Source organism: Zootermopsis nevadensis, unplaced genomic scaffold, assembly GCF_977971745.1.
Source record: "Zootermopsis nevadensis isolate Lab colony 2312 unplaced genomic scaffold, Znev_1.0 Znev_ptg000006l, whole genome shotgun sequence".
Taxonomy (NCBI): Eukaryota; Metazoa; Arthropoda; class Insecta; order Blattodea; family Termopsidae; genus Zootermopsis; species Zootermopsis nevadensis.
Genome location: NW_028259138.1, coordinates 747,591 through 768,147, shown reverse-complemented (window position 1 = coordinate 768,147; position 20,557 = coordinate 747,591). Strand labels below are relative to the sequence as shown.

The 20,557-nt window shown below is 36.9% G+C and overlaps 2 protein-coding genes across 7 annotated transcripts in view; one reads left to right on the top strand and one right to left on the bottom strand.

The window, feature by feature from the left end:
- LOC110827939 (uncharacterized) overlaps nucleotides 1–843 on the top strand; it is a 343,471-nt gene extending 342,628 nt beyond the window's left edge. For all 3 annotated transcript variants that reach the window (XR_015533767.1, XR_015533765.1, XR_015533766.1), the window contains one exon: nucleotides 779–843. The gene's annotated coding sequence lies outside the window, so the exon portion shown is untranslated. The remainder of the gene's footprint in view (nucleotides 1–778) is intronic.
- LOC110828142 (uncharacterized) overlaps nucleotides 1–20,557 on the bottom strand; it is a 266,276-nt gene that overhangs the window by 72,658 nt on the left and 173,061 nt on the right. The window lies entirely within an intron of this gene.

Genomic DNA, 20,557 nt, shown 5'->3' with positions numbered 1-20,557 from the left:
TGAATCCCGTGCGGGCTACTGGCTACAATACCTGACAATTCTTGTGGTATTCCTTAGTGTCTTTATCATGACAGGATCACCCTTTCACAAAGCTTTCAGTCATACTATTCATTCATGTTAATATATCTATCTCGTAAGCTGAAGATTCTTTGAGTAGGTAAATTTGGTTCCATCCAAATATGAAGGCGTGTGAGTGAGAAAACAACAAGTAACGTTAATAAAATCGGAAGGTGAGAACTAACTTTAAAAACCTATCATAGGTGGGAGGATAATATTAAAGCGGGTCTTAAAAATAGCGTAGTGGAAACACTGAACTGTTTTAGATCGACATGGATAGGGAATGGTGGTGGGATTTTGTGAACACCGTAATGAACTTTCGGGTTACATAAAAGACCATTTTGTTCTTAACTGTCCTGACTATATTTCTTGACTGAACGACAATCAACGTCTTAAGAAGGGTTGTGCTCAATGGTGTTATCCATTTCTCATGCGTTTGATATGCGTTATCCTACCCTGACACCGATGCTTAAAATTGGTACATTGTAATTGAAACTGTGTATCAAGGGGCCTTCCAGCGGTGCAAACACTTCACTGATTAAAGTGGTTATTAATACTGTGAGTGTGGCCATTGATAGATTGGATTCCGGGTGAATAGTAAATTCATTTGTAGTGGATATTTGCACTCAGCACATCAACAGTAATACAAATCCGCATTTTAAAAGTACTCTTAAAACACAGGCTGGCCTCAAATTTAATAATTACATTTTATTCTTTCCAGATACAATGAACAACCGTCACAAGGCGTTCTCGAAGACGTAATTCAGGCCTCAGCACTACGCGAAAGTATGTTGAAAGCAAGCCGTAGTTTATCGTTTGTTACCTTGCAATTACTAAATAGTTTGTGAGATTTCAGGTTCTCACGATGATGAACACTGTTCTGGGATGTTGCACCGTGTAGTCTCGTACAAAATCAGTGGCAGTGAGTTGTTCATCGTCCTGATGGTGGAGGAAGTAAGCAACTTTGAAACGTCAGTCAATTTCTACGGTGCAACATCCCAGAAGAAACTTATCTTCATAAAAGTAATTAATCATCACAATAATTTATTTAATCATCAAATATAATGCTTATCATCATAAGCAATATTATAGCTTAGGCTTTCCGCCCCCTTCGACTCCATTGCTTATAAAATCAATTTAAAATTGGTCACTCAGGCGATGCTTTGACATTTAATACTTCTTCTGTCTGTAGATTTATTTTGTTACATTTTTAACTGTACGATGTTAACACATTATAAAATGTGACTCTGCCATGAGTAATAAATTATATGTACACTGTAGCATTGGCTAGAATAATTGCTGTTAACCAATAAAGACAGAATGGCTAAGAAAACAATACTATTAGAACTTAAAGAAAGGAGATCAGTAAGCTAAGAAAAGATTGATACAAGTTGAGGTTACGTAACGGGATGTGAACCCGGTACTTGATGATGATAATTATGGTGATTATTTGATTTCTTCAGGGCTCGTAAATTGATTTCTGAGAGTGGTAATACCGCTTGATCGACTGCAAACTACAGTGTGTTTAGACATTTTTGCTGACAATACATATAATTTATTTCTGATCCTGTTTGTCATGTATGGTATATTTTGGCGACTTCCACAATATACAAATTAAATAAGGTGGATGATAGTGGCGTTTTGTCTGTCTAAAATCTTTTCATGTTTCTATAGATTTTGCACTTTCTCCTTTTCAGTAGAATTTGTGAAATGTTTTTTTTAAATCTATATATATACATGATATATAATGTCCCCACTATATGCTTCGGTATGTGTTTATTCAGCAATATTTCTGAAAGTTGTGGTTGTGAACAGTTCCAAAATATTGTTTATGGTAAATTAATGCTATGTGTTGGAATATTATATTCTTATGTCTTTAATTAAGGTGGGATATCATAAAAAATATACAGTTATATTAGTTGGATATATTAGTTAATTTTAAAATAAGGAATTATTTAAATTGATATTCAGTTTTAAAATAAATTCCCATATAGACAATTAAAGAGAGACGTTTTTAATCGGTTTACGGTGAGAGAAGTAGAACACTATTAATTTAAGATATGGTATTTCAGGGACAAGTTCCAGGAAATATATTATAGAGACAAACTTCAGTCCTTTAATTTAAAATAGATATTTTAGCAAAAATACATTCCAGTCGGATTACATCAGAGAAAGAATTCAGAGGCGAATTTTTGGGGATAATTTCCTGTCAAGATATTTCAGGGAGAACATTTCAACAACTTCCGCTGTGGGAATGAGTTTAAATACGCTTGCAGTCCTTTTCGTTTAATTCATTAGCATACAACAAAATTTCAACACAAGATTAATAAGTCTAAACTACCGAGAACAACGTTGTTTTATTGTTATCTTCGTTCTTCAGACTTATTAATCTTGTGTCTTGAATCAAGTCCCAAGGCGAAGTTTAGTAGATTAATCTATTGTAATCTCAAATTTTTACACACTGCAGATGATAAAACATTATTTTAATAACGTGAATCCAACTTTATTGAGCCTCGAGATTAGTGCAATTTACTAATTGTACAATTCCATTTCCAGCGTATCGTAGTATTGAACCTTAATTCAGCTGTAATTTTGATCTCAATGACACAGTACACAGATATTAAGAGGGATGATAAGTTACCAGTCTCAGCATCATGTTTTGCACTCAGTTATCATTTTATCAGTTTTGTACACTGAAACCCTGTAACCATTATATCTCGTGTGGAAGAAATTCTACAACCCAACTCAAGAAGCCTAGTTGTGTGTTTAGTATAAGCTACTTTTAGCCTTTAAAAACATAGTGGTAACTATCTACATAACCAGATTTAATAAACTTAATTTTGTTAACATTATTCCTCGCCTTGGTTTCCCTCAGAAACATTATTTCGGAAACTAAATCTTATTACGTCGTCGTGCGTAAAAGGTGGTTATGATTCCTGCTCAGTTGGGCCCCATCGACCGAGCTGGATATTCAACGATTGAGATGGCCCGTAAAAAGGACCAAACTCAGCAGGAAACCTTTCTCCCTTTCATACCCGATAAAAGAAACAGATTCTTTCCGGAATGACGTGTTTGTAGGAAAAAAACCAATACGATAAATAATTTAATTCAATTCATATATTGGTGTGCGTGACAACAGCCAAACAAGGCCAATTACAGCCAGGCACAAAACCAGTAGCCAATAACTATGGTACAATACATATATTACATATAAGATAAAATATTAATGCTAAATTAAAACAAATAAACAATAATTTCCATAATAATAGTCGGTTTTAATGTAATACACCATCGTCAGAAATATTTAGGCATAATTCACGTGCTTTACTGTTCAATAACATGAAATTTGTTCTCATTGTGTCTGTGGGTTTTGTAGTACTTGTAGAATAAACAACCACCATTTTCTATAGCAGCATTGATTGATTGATTGATTGAGTTTTATAATGAAGGCATGTATTTTCTTTAGCGCTGCCTCATGCCTCTAAGCGTTTAGTTTTTAATTGAGTTTGAATTTGGTTTATTGTTTGACATATTGACATTTCTATAGGCCCATAGACAGTACAATTTAGTCGATTACAAGTCGGTTAACATCTCTGTTAACAGCAACCGAGTTTGTTGATATATCGGTAACGGTATGGGTTTGTATCTAAACGTTTCGAGGTTCTTCCCCTGGTCGAGTTTAAACTATACTGACTGCATTTTTTGTAATTTCCTTAGAGTCTCTAAGCGAACGCTGGGACAATAATGTCATTTAGAAATAAGATACAGCAGTATCTTTCGAAGCCGCTATCTACCTACTATTAACTATTTTCGATCCATCCTATTCGATAATTTCAGTAGTTGAAACAGCATCATTTCTAACTTCAGTTATATATTCACTCATTCACTTACTGAACCAGCCTGTCAATCAGTTACTCAGTTACTTGTCAGTGACTACCTCATTATCATTCATTCACATAGTCACTTTGTAATAGAAATATTTCGTTGTACGATTTAAGGTTTTCACGGCGGTGAGTTTGAAGATTACTGTCTTCTGGGTTGTTGCGCCGTGTAGTCTGGCAGAAATTTACCAACGTTTCAGAGGTCTTTGCTGCCTCCATCATCAGGGCGATGAGTCATCATGAATAAACATCTGTCACAAATATTCAGAAAAACACGAGTTCCCTGCGAAATCTGAAATCTCCCTTCATCTATTCACTCGCTATTCAGTGCGACACTGAAGCTTATGGGTTGTGATTAAAACAGTGTCTGTCGCTAACAAGTTCACGCAAAGTAAATGCACTCAGCGGTCAGTCAGTAAAGTACAAGTGGGGCCATTATCGGGAATCGATGCCTCAAGCTTCGAGTGAGAGTCCATTCTTCACAGAGTACACTCGGTACAGATTGTTACAAGACCTACAATACGTAACGGTATAACCGGACCAAAAAGTAAAATTAATGCGATTCATCGATAAACGATTTGCCCATTAAAATATTATCGACTGCTATTCCAGTAGAAACTTGGAAATATTTACCTGGAGTAGACAGGTAAAATTAAAACTTCAATGTTACGCGATATTGCTTAATTTCGGAGGAAGGGACCATGCTGGTTGAGATTTCTGCGTTCACTTCAGTCATCCATCACGAATAGTGTGATAATACGTTGAAATAATCCACGGCTGCTGTTTGAATGGTCTTTTCCAATACAGACACAGCAAAATACTAACACTATGGCAGCAGAACCGGAAGATATAACGCCGCTAATACCGCAAACTTACTATTAAGTTAAATCCATCAGTCTTTCACCCTAGCAAACTAACTGACTAACATTCATCTTAATGTAATCCTCTGTGTTTTACGTGAGCTATTTGCAAGAAGTTTCCCCATCATTATTCTGTACGCATTCCTGGTATATCGCTTCCTAGTCACATTACAGCCCCTTGTAGTCACCTAGGTTCTACCATGGTGACAATAAAGAACTACGAAAATTCACGTTGACATTAATTTTAAATTATATCGTAGAACAGAACAATTTACGACGAAGGACTCTAAGCTCAACGCCAAACCCTCAAGCTGTAGGACTGGTTCTTGTAGGCTGTCTGCAACTGCCTATTCAATGTATTTGCAGCTACCTTTTACAGCCTATCTGGAGCCTGATTGCATCTCCAGTACAACATTCTTAATTGCCATCTACAGTCACCATAGTAGGATGCTAGCGAGGCCTGTCTTGTTGAATAAGTAGAAAAACTCTATGGAACATTGTGTTTCATAAGAAGCTGTCAGTCAAGGAATCCTCCGTATTTCATAGGACCCAAAGATTCATTACGTTGTTCATAAAGAACCGGCCACTGGTCCATATTCTGAGTCACATGAATCCCGTCTGCTCCCCAGCTAAATCTCTCCTTCTGATTTTAGAACCAAAATTTTGTACGCATTTTTCATTTGTGCCACAAGATCGAACCCTAATATCATCCACTGATTAGTCGTTAATTATTTAGCCTGCTACTTGTGTTTCGTTAAATACTCGCCATATCGTAAAGAATTTGTAATAAAACACGTAGCTCATGTAGATTTCCGTATTTTATGTCATATAGAATATATATACATTTATTTTATTTAAAAGAATCGATTTGAGTTCTATAAAAACTAGGGTTTATATTGTATCAATGAGAATCAAGATTAAATGTTCTGCACAACTGTTTGGCCTTCGACCCAGTAAAAAGAGTAATGAAAATCAACTTATTTTTGAAGTTGGACGTCTCAAGACTTGGTAGGCAACACTACCATTAAGCTTATATTTCATATAATTGTTACAAGGGGCAAATGTAAAGTGACGCAACATTTTTGCACTATGCGTGTTCAGTGTCCCGTATTTCAGGACCACTTCTATATTTTACCCGGATAGCCCACACAAACCATCAAGACAAGCCGTTTCGAAGTTCCTGTGTTAGTTCTGTTTGTACAGTTCATAACAATCGTAAACTTCAGTGCCGGACAAGAACAATACACACGTGCATCATAATCCGCGCTTTGCTATGAAATAACTCATCTGAGCGCAAACTGCCAGGAAATCCAGAACGTGTCCACTGACGCATATTCTGGATACGGAGGACCCATTGTTCTAACTCCACACCAAAAGATAGGGAAATACGTACGCAGGATTTGGTGTGTCTTTCTCAGTTTACACCCCACTAGACAGACGACTCATGTAACAGATATCGGCCTACTGCAAAAATGGAAACAATGCTCTCACCACAACATTCGTTGTTTCTTTTTATATTTTGCGTGGCCCTGTTACTGTTCGCACGACAATTTTGGCCTGTATTGCCAAATTTATCACGAACTTATCTCATGCTCCATCACAGTATGACGCCATTAGATAGTCTGGCATAATGACTTCGTATGAAGGTCTTTACAGGCAACTCTCGGTTTACGAACGTTCGATTTACGAACATTCGCTATAACGAACGTCACAATTCATTCAAATTTTCTTAAAGTCGCCAATAGATAAAGTTCCTTATAAAACGAAATGCCAAACGTATAGTGAACATAATTTTAAGATTTAAATAAATAAACTTTTAAAAAATGTATTTTTTACAATATTTATCAGAAAATTATTATATGATAATTTGTACACGGTTTTAATGATTTAAAATGGCTGCTAACGTATACGATACGTATCGTAAAAGCACAGGAATGCAAGATACACATAACGTACAACGTCTTGGAACGGAACTCGTTCGTAAACCGAAAGTTGCCTGTATATGAATCTAAATGATGGCATCTTCCTAAACCGCCCATCGTTAAAATCTGTAATATATAAAGGCTTATTAGTTTGTCAATATACACTTGTCAGAACTGATATCCTTTTATGACTAAAATAATATCACTCCAATATCTTATGTCGTCACACTCAAACTACCACAGTCGTCATGTTGACCGCAGTGAGAACATATATTTAAAACCCATTAATGCTATAGTAGGTTGATATGATCCGTACTTAGTCATAAAGTTTCTTTTTGTGCAATGGTTTATTCCTAAGATATTTATTAACTTGAGTTTCGCATAGCGGTGAGTACGAAGATGGCTTTCTTTTGTGTTGTAGCGTCGTATAGTCTGGTAGAAGTTTACTAGGGTGACCGGCCTGATGATGGAGGCAGAAAGGACCTCTGAAGCTCTGGTAAACTTCTACGAGACTACACGACGCTTCAACCCATAAGACAGCCTTCTTAGTTTATTCCAGTTTTATACTTTCCTTTATATATTGGTGATACGTCAGCTCCTCTTACTGTAACTTACCACACTTTCATATGTTCGTTTTTATTTTCAACTTCCTTTCCGTATTTGTATTGTTTCGTGCTGTTGTTCGCTTTCGCGACTTCCCTTTCTAAGTAAAGAATGTAACAGCTACATAATATATTTAATGTAGCTACTTACTATGTTGAGAAAATTAAATAATCATTACATCTTTAACCTTTATCGTGTCTTGAAGTTACGTAGCCCAGAACTGAGGATTAGGGCGGACCATTTTGTCGAAGACAAGGAATAAAATGACTCACCTCTACGTTCAAAAGAACGTAATGCATACGTTTGTAGACTGAAATGTGGTGTAATTAATTTGAAGTCATAAATCATAAGCAGCATTTGGAGAACAGAAAAAAATTGAACTGATGGTCTCGTAATTCTTAAGATGTTTTCGGAAAACAAGAAATCGTTGTGCTATGCGCATTTGTCGTAATTGTTTAAGGCTCAAACTCCTTTCATACAACGAATAAATAAGTAGATTAACAAATGTTGTTGATTACAAATTATTTCAAAACTATGAACACAGCCAGCTAAGTCAGTAATTTGATATGTCAGTAAACAAATAATTATGTAACAAATTATACGGTAATCCGAGCGCTAAAGTAACGAGAAACATTTAGAGTGTAACAAAGCAAATTATGCGCGGTTCAGAGCACGTGTAGATGACGTTTATTCGTTAAGTGTTGTCTGTGTGTTAAATTTAATTACTTTACTTCACAGCTACCTCTGAAGTTTGTCAATAAAATGCACAAATTCCTGTAAAATTTAAGTTTAAAGTTTGAAGTTAAGATGTTCTTTGGGGGTTCAGTCTTCTGTTCTTGATGGGCCAGTCTATATTTTGCTGTAGTAGAGCCCTACAGTGGTTGAACGTTTCCCAATTCATCTTCTGCCAATATTTCCCACAAATAAAATTCCAGGTTCTCACGACAGCATGTATGAAAATGTCTGTCATGTGAAATTTTGCGCCGTGTAGTCTCGTAGACGTTTACAAACATTTAAGTGGTGTCTGTTGTCTCCATTTTCCAGGCGATGATGATCCTGGCGATGGCGTAATGGTGATGGGGGCACCAAACACCTCTGAAACGTCGATTAAATACTAATAGACTAACGACGCAACAGCCCAGAAGACTGTCATAATTTTTCCCGCCAAACGTTTGCTTTTGCAATCCTCAGGTTTCCATATTACTTCTTAAAGCGGAATATGAATTTATTGGCTCGTTTTCTTTATACCTGTTGTTTACAGAGTTCGAAATTGATATGATGATTCTAATGTACTTTTTCAATTATATAACGCCGTACATACTGTGTTTTAAACATTAGACTGACAACCTAATTTAAATTAATTCAATTCTTTATTATTAGTGTGCTGTATCAACAGCCAGAAGGCTAATTACAGATACAGAATATAAAAATACATTAGTACGGAGGACGCTAGTACACGAAGAAAATTTCTACTAAATACATTAGTATATTTGTAATAATAATAATAATAATACATAATTTTTTAATTCTTGTAGTTCGTATGAACCTGACTTCGACGTCCGTTTATACAACTTATCGCTCCTTTGTTATCATTATTAAACTAGAAGATAAATGTATAGCAGTTTGACCGATGACGATTTGAACTTAATGGGCGTAATGTAAAGAAACGGTATAATTTAATATTCCTCAAATTTTCACTACATTTTTTTCCTTTGGGGCAAAGTGACCGCGGAATGAAGTTCACTATACAGTTACGTCTATAACTGAGGTTAAGAAGTGTACTTTTACCTCCACGGTCTCTGCGTTTTCATGGCATAATGCTCTGGCAGATCAACTCTGCTTATTTGTGCGAATGAATGAGTTTTCATGCGCCTCATTAGTGAAAGTGCCTGTTATCCATCCGGCTGATTTAAATAAACATTCTTTATTAAAAAGACGTAGAAACGGAGATAAGTGAATGAAAGGATTTTATTTCCTGTTAGTTTTCGATAAGAAGTACTAAGTTAATAGGAATTACGTTTGACTTAGAACCTTCTTACAAAGCACCAAGAATACAAATTCTTGGAGATCATCTGAAATCGCACTGTGCTTTTTGGATGGTCCTCTGCTAAAGGCAACTTTGCCTTTGTAAGCCCACATATACACACACACACACACACACACACACACACACACAAACATAGGCTTTTTTCAAGTCTGTTGAAGCAACTTTACCGAATTACATTTTTATCGCCCTGATGACGGAGGCAGTATGACCTCTGAAACGTTGGTTAACATCGACCAGACTACACAGCGCAATAACCCAGAAGACAGAAATCTTCATACTCACCGCTGTGAGAACCTCAAGTCTTACAATTTTTCTTTGCTTTACGAGGAATTTGAGCCTGTAAATACCAACGTTAGATGCGTTAAATCAACCTTGTGGACAGTTAGTTGTTAAAAAGCGCATAATATGGATCTGAACCCGTGACAGATAAGGAAATGTGAAGCGACTGTCTCCATCAGCATACCAAATTGTGTTTAAACTCGACGTATTTTTTGTACATCTGTCAGTATTTGCCTGATCGCTAGAAAAAGAGGATACATCCATTCTGAAACGATGCGACGATAATGAAGAGAACTTACATAGCACAGCGCTCCCTGCCACTAGACTCTCCCGCATGCCATCATCTAGCCAATTTAACATGCATTTTATGGGTGATAAATCTATCGCTATTCCTAGCTGCTCCCTAGCGTAAAAGCGGCATAACAAGCGCTTGCAATAAAAGTACTAGGAAATAAAGGCGTATAGGGGACGTGGTAGTAAATTTCCACACACTATAGACATCTCAATATAGGTAAAAACTCTGTTTCAATATCTAACTTTTAAAGCAACAGTTCTGAACTAATGGTAATGTTCTAAGGTTCAGTGGTAAGGCATTACCCTCCCGTTCAGCTCTTGGGTCCAAAAGTTAATTCAGTAGTTCAATCAGAGCCATTCTGATCGTGGCCTAAATGTATCCTTCGATTTTATTATAGAATACAGTTCAAGTTTACTGCGTATACTATGAAGTCTTTCAATGACTGTGCTTAAGTATGCGTCTCAAGTGCATTCAAAACTGTGATGAAGCCCGACCAAAACTGAATAAAATGTAATTGATTTACGATTTAAATGAATATTTATTAATAATAATAATATTTTTTTACCATAGATTTATGATCCACTGCGAAACATTATTATTATTATTATTATTATTATTAACGGCACTCTTGAGGTTAACGGCACTCATTTGGCTGAACCCCATTCTGTTGCCGATGCATTTGCTAAGCATTTTCAGTCGGTCTACAGTACCTCTTTAGGCGTATCCCCTTCCCCTGTGGAGTCCTCCGACTTCTTGTCTTTAGCCCCTATCTCCGAATTGGACATTTGTAAAGCAATTCGTCGTCTGAGACCTTCCAAATCTGTCGGACTTGATGACATTCCTAGCTTTGTTATAAAGGGTTGTTCGGAGATCTTTGTTCCTGTTCTCAAGCACATCTTCAATCTAAGTTTAGCACAGAATTATTTCCCTATTTTATGGAAACAGGCAGCAGTAGTTCCTGTTTTTAAAAAAGGTAACTCTGCCACTGTTAGTAACTACCGACCCATTTCTATACTTAATACTTTTTCCAAATTATTTGAACTTGTTATTTATGATCATATCTCCCATTACATAAAGTCGAAATTAAATCCTTGTCAGCATGGTTTTACTAAATCTAAATCTACAGTTACTAATCTCGTAACTTATCTTGATTTTATTAACCCAATAGTTGGCTCCCAGGGTCAAGCTGATGCTGTTTATTTTGATCTTAGCAGTGCATTTGATCTTGTCCCTCACAATCTATTACTCAACAAGCTCAGTGCTTTTGGACTCTCTGATGGTTATGTACACTGGTTTCGTAGTTACTTAACCAACAGACAATCCCAGGTTCGCGTTTCTGGAACTCTTTCGTCTCCTTTTGTAGTCCTCTCTGGAGTTCCACAGGGATCTGTTTTGGGTCCTCTACTTTTCAACTTGTTTATTGATGACATATGCCAAGTAATTAATCATTCTAAATGCCTTCTTTTCGCTGATGATATCAAAATTTTTCGTGCCATTAAATCTCCCAACGACTGCAATCAACTTCAAACTGACATTGACTCGGTACAAGGTTGGTGCACTGCTAACTTCATGAAACTCAATATTAGTAAAACTACAGTAATTTCCTTCTCCAGGAAAACCACTACTTTGATCTTTGATTACAAACTTTTTCATTCCTCCATAACACGTACCGATACCATTAAAGACCTGGGAATATTTATCGACTCCAAGCTCCGATTTCACAACCATGTTGACCACATATTTTCACATTGTATTAAGTTGCTGGGTCTTGTTCGCACGTTAACCTTTTCGTTCTCTTCTCTCGATTGCCTGTATATGTTATATGTAACCTTAGTTAGATCCAAGCTCGAGTACGCCTCGGTCGTTTGGAATTCTATTACGACTACTGATGCCAACAAACTGGAGCGTATCCAGCAGAAGTTTGCAGCCCTTTGCTACTATCGTTTCCTCCCCCAAGTTCATTACAGCTACGCTGATGCGTTAGAGTATTTAAAACTCCAGACCCTGCGTAAGAGAAGGCATTGCAGTGATGCACTGTTCCTTGCGCAGGTTTACCGCGGTTTTAAATGCTGTCCTTCCCTTCTGGAAGCTGTCGGTCTCCGCATCCCTGCTCGGAATCTGAGAGATTTTTCTATGTTCAGTTTTAGCCCCTTGTTCAAAAACAGTCCTTCTGCTAGATGCGCATCAGCTGCTAATGTTGTCTGCAGGGATTTGGACATATTCGAGACGAAAATTGTCACACTTAATCATATTCTATAATAGCATAATTTACTTAATTGATGCATGTTATTTTACAAATATCCTAATGTAGTTAGTAGTAATTTTTTGTGTACTTTCAGTATCAATGTATTTTATATATTGCTTGTTTTACCTTTTATGTTTTACTGTATTTGTGAGTTTATCTCTGTGCTGTATCTGTAATTGGCCACCAGGCTGTTGATACAGCACACAAATAATAAAGAATTGAATTGAATAATAAAGAATTGAATTGAATTATTCAGATTGAATCCCTCACAGCATGGTTTTCGTAAATTTAATTCCACAGCAACAAATTTGGTTACTTACCGTAATTCCGTTTTACCTTCAGTTAGTACTCAAGGACAAACAGATTCAGTATATTTTGATCTTACTAAAGCATTTGACTTAGTCCCTCATAATATTCTTCTTGGGAAACTTAGAAACTTTGGACTATCACCCAGTTATGTTGACTGGTTCCATAGTTATCTTTCTGACAGGCAATCTTTTGTTCGTGTATCTGGAACTCTTTCGTATCCTTATCGTGTTAAGTGTGGAGTGCATCAGGGTTCCACCCTAGGCCCCTTACTTTTTAATATATTCATTAATGACATCTGCGACTCCATACATAATTTACAGTGCCTTTTATTTGCTGATGACTTAAAGATATATCGGAGTATTAGCGATGTTGATGACTGCAAACTGTTGCAGGACGACATCCATTCAGTGCAAAATTGGTGTCTTGTGAACGGGATGCAACTTAATTTAAGTAAAACGACTGTTATATCGTTCACCCGGAAGACAAACAGTATTTACTTTAATTACAAATTGTGTAACAACCTGGTGGCACGCTCCCATTGTGTTAAAGATCTCGGTGTTCTACTGGACTGTAAGCACTATTTTCACCAGCATATTAACTATATATATTCACAAGGCTTAAAAATGCTAGGTTTGATTCGGTACATTACTTCTTCCTTCTCCACTGTTGATAGCCTATTGGTTTTGTACAGCACTTTAGTCCGTTCCAAAATTGAGTATGCTTCCGTTGTTTGGAACTCTATCACTATTACTGATTCCTTTAAATTGGAAAGGATTTAAAGGAAATTTGTAGCTCTATGTTACGCTAGATTCTTTAATGGCGTTTGTGCCTATAATTATGACGATATACTACTTAGATTAAATTTCTTATCGTTACATTTAAGGAGGAGGCTTTTGGATGCGCTTTTCCTCATCAATGTTTTTAAAGGCAAAATTAGTTGCTCATCTGTTTTTGATACAGTTAGTCTCTGCATACCCACTAGGTCTATCAGAGACTACTCTACCTTTACTGTACAACGTAATTTCAAGGCCAGTCCCTCTGCCAGATGCGTTTCTGCTGCCAATGCAGTCTGCAGGAGCATCGACATCTTTAACAAAGACCGTGTTTTGCTTACTGAGGTCAGTCAGCTTTTTAAACAATAATTATTGTTTTTATTGTTTACATAGTATAACATTTTATTGTGTATGTTTTCTGTCCAATATTAAACTGTTTTAGTATAATTATTATTTTACTTATCTATAGCATTTAGTTTTTTACCTATTAGTTATTTTGCAATAAATCAATATTGTACAGTTATGCTTTCAGTTCTTTGTTTGTTTGCTTTTGTATTGTAATGTCTGTATTGTTGTTAGTGCTTGGCTGTTATTGGCCTTTCTGGCTGTTGTCAAGCACTTTAATAAATGAATTGAATTGAATTGAATTATTATTCAGTGTTCTGTCTTACGACAGGTCCATTGCTCTGCCCAAAAAGAGCTCTCCATAAATAATAAATCTCGAATGTCGCATATTCATGGCAGAATAGTTCGGAGGAACTGGACAGGTTTAAACGTAGCCTTGGGCTTCGACGTATACAAAATAATAACTTACTGATAGATAGAGATGGATGTATTCCGGGTTGCAGCAAAGTGTAGTGTACGTTAGGTTAGGTTACCAACATTTCAAAAGTCTTTGCTGCCTACATCATCATGGTGGTGAGCAATTATCACCCTGATGATGAAGGAGGCAGCAAGATCTTTGAATCGTTGATAAACTTCTACTAGACTGCACGGAGCTACCACCCAGAAGACAGCCATCCTCTTACTCGCCACCATCAGTACGTCATATCCTACTCACTTACAGACGATTTCCAGGAGGCAGCTGTCAAGGTAAAATTCCCAGAAACAGACAGATAGAAATAGCAAGGTAAAGATAGAGAGAAAAAATGCAAGAACCCATAAAAGATATATCGGAATGAAATTATTATCATTGAAAGTATTGAGTTTTCCGCGGTAATGTGTGTTTAGATAATGGTCTCCTGAGATGTTACGCCCTGTAGCCATCTGGTTTGTGCACATATTTCATAGAAAATGTTGCGTCCATCGTCAGGGTCGATCATAACAATTTTGAATATATCCACTGCAGAAATGCCATCTGCTGTGGACAGGTTCTGCTCCTTCGAATGTATGGTTATAATATCATGGTGCTCGGTTTTCAAGATTAGTTTGTTCACAATCTGCACTAAAAATTGCATTCGGGCTGCAGACGTTTTAGACTGTGCCAGTAATAAATCTCGCAATGTAAACGCAAGTACTTCATTGCTTATTTCTGTAATACATTTCTGCCTAAATGTGAATCCGTTTCATCTTCCAGTTATTTATTCATACAGCTATAGGACCACACCGCAAATCCCACTGAGAGCAATAAACTGGCAATTCTGTAGTTAATAACGTGTCTCTCCTATAGAACTGTCGTACAAATGTATGTTTTACAGCGCTTTATTTCGGGCTTCAAATTCTCTCCGTGCTACTGAAGCACTGTGAAGTAAATGCAAACAGTACAGTTGAGTGTTTTGAAACTTAATATTTTATTATATGCAACATAAGCGTAGCATGTCTTAGAATGATCAAGTTGGTGACTTATAACTGTAGCAAAGATTACAATTAATTTTTTTGCGATATTACGGGGTATCTCGAACAAGAGTCGTCGTGCTTTTACTCAGTCACTTGAAAGGAATTATGAGATGGAAACTTCATAGAGTTCATGACATCCTTATTGAAATTCTTACGTATCATTCTTCGGTTTCCTTTTCGGCAGTATATAACCTCTGCATTTGAACTCGCCTCCACCATTCAATACTTGAATTATTCAGAAATGGAATTTATGATAAAATTTTATATTTGTTCAAATTGGAATTATGATCTTCAAGCGACTTAGAACTACAAAGTAACGCTTTGAAGGTGACAGACTTCTGGAAGATTAGGATGTCTAGTCTCGTAGAAGCTGACCGACGTTTCAGAGGCGCATATTGCCTCTATCACGGTGATGATTCTTCCTAATAGCAGATATGGTATGTGTCTCTGAAACGTCGGTCAGATTCTATGAGACTAGACATAGCAATATCCTAATGCTTCTCATCATACTGGTCGCCATGTGAATCTGAAAACCTGCCAAGTGACTTTTTTACATCTGTCTGCCTGATAAATCTGATTTGTGCATGCTTTCATCTGTCTAATGAGTCTGGTTGTGTACAAACGTTGTAGGCGTGTTTGGTTTATGCTTTTAAACGGGTCGCGATTTTTAAATAATTGTAACAAGAGTTTGAAAAACAAACTTCGCTTGTGGTCCATGTACCTTTCTCGTGTTCGTGTTCTTGTTACACGCCAGTTCCCCGCAAACCCCTCCATCACTACCGCCATCTCTAATTTTGTAACACAATTGACCCATCCACTACAGTGTGGTGTAATGAACCTTGGTGATTGGCATTCATGCTTCACGTTGGATTAGGGGCCAGTTTCCTTGACAGTAACTTAAAACAGTCCTTTAGCGCCCTTTCTCCATTCCCTTTCATTTCGTCATTAATAATTTTCCTACTATTCTGTGCTGTATAATATATACAGCTGATTGTATCATTAAACAACTGAGTCATGACACCAGAACGTAATGATGTTTTTTATAAGGCAAATACAGTAAGGGCGCGAAGAGAATAGAAACACCTGATTAGCATTCGAAGCTCGAAACGTCTTTTTAAGAATGCCCATTCGTTTTGAAGGAGTGAACATGGAAAATAAAAGACAGATTACTGAACTTTATATGATAATTGAGTTCCTCATGACGACGAAGTAATTTATTCTTCTGGGTTGTGACGCCGTGTGGACATGTAGGTAGACACCAACGTTTTGTTGATACATGTTGTCTCCATCTTCAGGGTAGCATGTTTCTCCAAGACGTTGGCATCTACCTATAAATCTACGCGGCATTACAACCCATAATACTGATTAATTATGTATTGGAAACACCAAACTGAGAAGCAGGAAGCTACTGAAATATTATCTTTTAAAATAATTAATACTTAATTCAAAATCCAATGATATTATTATTATTATTATTAATATTTAATCTCTGAGATTTAACTTAAAGAAAAAACAAAAAAATATAAGCGAAATCTGATAAAAGTTTCACAGTTTGGAACCAAATTTTGCATGTCCAAATATATAACACACAAGTAAGCATCCCATTCATTTAACATGAATAATAATAATAATAATGTCAAAAGACCTGACGTTCGCCTTTCTACGGTCGGCTGGACTAAAGTCTGAAACCGAGGGTTTCATCTTAGCGTGCCAAGATGGTGTTGTAAACACACTTGTGTACCGCCGAATGGTGATGGGTGTGGGGGTAGCGGATACTGTCTGCAGGGCATGCCGAATGCAACCAGAGACGTTGATGCATCTTTTGTCGGCATGTAAACATTATGCGAGCTGCGCCTACATTCATCGACATAACGCTGCTTTACGTATACTCTATTACCACCTGAGACACTTTTACGGCATAGATAAGACACCCGTTTTGCCGTACGCTCCTGGGGACATTGAGTCCGTCGTTGAGAACGACAAATGTAAAATTTATTGGAACTATTCGTTCCCCACTACCAGTCAGTTAAGAGCCACTAAGCCTGACATCGTTCTCATCGATGCCTCTGGATGCACTATGTATGTCATCGAGTTTTCGGCCCCGGCTGAAACCAACATAGTTGTGAAGGAGGCTGAAAAACGGACCAAGTATCAAGACCTTGTGTTTGAGCTAAGACAGGATTCACTGTCAAATTAATCGTCCTCATAATCGGAGTTCTTGGAGGAGTCAAGTCGTCACTGCTGGCCAACATTAAGCTTATTCCGGCATGCCAGCGTAACGCTGAAGCATTACTCAGCCGGATGCAAAAGGCCGTGCTTCTTGGGTCGCTCCGACTACTACGTGCGCACGACCCCAACTCACTGTTGCCGCCTATCTCGTGGTTCGAGCCGTGACTACAGTTTCATCTGGGCTGCAAGCATCGGAGTTATGACGGCAACACGCCTGAAGTTTTTGGCTGCTTGTGGACCAATTAAACAATTCATAATAATAATAATAATAATAATAATAATAATAATAACACTTTGGTTAATCAGTTATGTTTGCATCATCAATCCAGAATATACTGATATTCGCCTTCATTTTGTCTGACAGCCAAGAAGCTAGTTATCTCTCACGCAAACTGAACTTCAGGTAGAGATCGCTGCCACATTCTGTATACTATAGTGCCAGAGAAACATCGTCAGATCTTCGGTTGCCAGAAACGTGGTTACCGCTCATATCAAGAGTCGCTGCGACTTTTTGTGTGATGGTTAAATCTGAGAAGCATCGTTATCCACTTGGTTACCCAGCAGCCTTGCAACTCTCAAACTGATATGTGTTGTTCCTTTTATATTAAACACAAAATTCCTTCCTAATGATCCAGCATCGTACACACACGATGTATCCGGGACCCTCATCCATTACTTGAACACTAACAGGGGTTCATTGCCCTTGTATAACTGACCCGGACTACTACAGTTGGTCAGAATTACTTTGTCTGCACTCACTAATATATCAAGTTTGTGCACTTCACAACTGCTTAGAAGGTCCAAATAATACTAAAAGTTACCAAAATAACCTCGTTCATGCTACGAACGAGATATCACGTCTAGAAGTACTGGCTCCTCTGATCTTTTTTAGAGTTGGTGTTTGACATCAGGGAAATAAACTTTCCCATCTCTTGACAATTAATGCTGAATTCTGTGGCTTTTCGACAGTAGAAATTACGAGATTCCATTGAAGTGCCTTAACATAAAATGTTTTCTTTACATTACAGTAAGCATGAAAATACTTAAGCACAGTTGCTGGTCATAGTTCAGACTGTAGGGATATACATAAGCATATAAAATTTTCAGTAGTTATTGAAAATTATTACAATACGTTATTTAGTTATGCTTTATTTAAAGAAACCCTTAGTAGATAAGCCTACACACCGTAGACGAAGTAAAATAATATTATAGCTTGTATAACCAGTTCATAGGAATCGAGTGATATAAAGGTTCACCAACGAACTATGATATCAGAGGTTAGCATTCTTGCTAAGCATTCGGGAGGTTCCGCGTTCAGATATCGGCTAGAAGACGTTTCGGGAGAGTGACTTTAAATTATTCAATGACCGCTTTATTTCATGTCCTTTCCAAGTTATTTAACTTCAACCCTTTAGAGCCTAGTGGAAATTATATATACCATCTGCTTTAAAATCAAACAACTATATATTTTGTTTGTTGTATCTTGTATGATCCACAGTGTAAATAGATAATATTTCATTAAACACCATTAACCAGTTGACCTTTATAACGGTGGTATTGTGTTTCCTTTGAGGTAGGACTGAGTTAGTAAATATTATTTAGTCGACTTTGAAGGGTTAAATGGAGGAATATTTTAAAATAGGATTACAGTGGACAGATGCGGACAAAAATAGAGTTATTTCCACGACCTACGGTGTAAAAGTTTCACATTCAGATGTCATCGAAATTTGTTTAACGTTTAGTAGGTGGAACATGTGAATGCTGAGGTACTTCCTGTGCGGCAGGCGAGCAGGCACTGTTTTGTAGTGGAATCAGGCAAACCATATTAACAAATAGATTGCAACAACAATCTGTACATAACAAGAAAGAATCTCTAATTACCGTAGGACATTGACAGATGCGACTGCACTTTGTTTTACAGTTGCGCCTTGTTCGTATGCTACTTTGTTGGCAGGGGTATACGCATTAACTATGTGGCTGTTGGATGTAATATGAAAGCAGGAAACATCCTCTTAAGTATGATCAGATTTGTACTTCTGTGGTTAATATCCTGAGAAGTTTTCAATTTGTGATAAACTAGAGTTATTGCCAAAAGATTTAGTTCACTAAAGCAGTGTCCTGTTCCTGCAGAGTCGTTGTTAAGCGAAATTTCTCATTAATTAGAAGGTAATGACTGAAGAGAAAATACTACGAAAGAAAGGTAAATACACAGGTTGTTACGACTGTACATGCAGCCTGTGAGTTTGATTCATTATAAGGAACAGTAATTAATTAAATTTAAACATACAGTACTAATTAAAAAACTAAACAGAAAATTAATTAATTTTAAATGCGCAGAAATTAAAAAAAAAATCTTAACAATAACAGATGAAATGTGATGTTCTATTGTGGACCTAATTCATCTGACTCAGGATACGGATTAGCACGTTACGAAATTTTAAACAAGAAAATAGTATACTCGTAAATCTGTGTTGTTATTACATCTTGGGGTATCGCTTTTTCAGATTTTAACTGAGGGAATAAATTCACTATTGATGCAGTGAACTTTCTATACAAAGTAAGATGTAAAAGGCAGGTCAGAATTAGGAATTTAGAACTGCCACTGCGATAGAAGGCACGGGAGCATTAAGAAAGAGTTATGTAAATAGTATTATGGATTAAGGAATAGTTATGTAGAGTAGCATTAGTGAATAGTTGTAGTAAGCAGTAGTGCTAATAGTGCTACCTATGTAAGGACTATGGCCGTGAAAACCTGGTGTTAGGCGGCCACAGATCTCTGTATAGAGTTCTAAACCAAATATATTATTTCCTTCCTCCTTCCATCAAAAATAAGCTTTTTTTCGCTGTATGTTAATGATCATCTTCTTCCCGAGTCAGACTACGCTGTAGAATTCTACCTAGTCACTTTCAAAATGTCAGGTCTCATATAACTCGGTAGCACAGAACAGCATTCTGAGTCGCCTGCCTCACTTAACCTCATGAAGAAGCTTTTTCGGTGATTTAATGGTTTACGACAGATACTGAATTCATAAGAGAAACATTACAAGTCACAATTTTAAGGCTCATACTTTACGTTAATATTCATGAACTCAGAACTCTGACTTCGTATTTATAAATCGGATCATTTCTTATTGTAAGAACTCGCACTGTAGAGAGGTGTCAAAATCACTCAAGCCAATGGTTTTCTTCCTAAATTTGAAGGCAAAAATAACAGCGGCCTA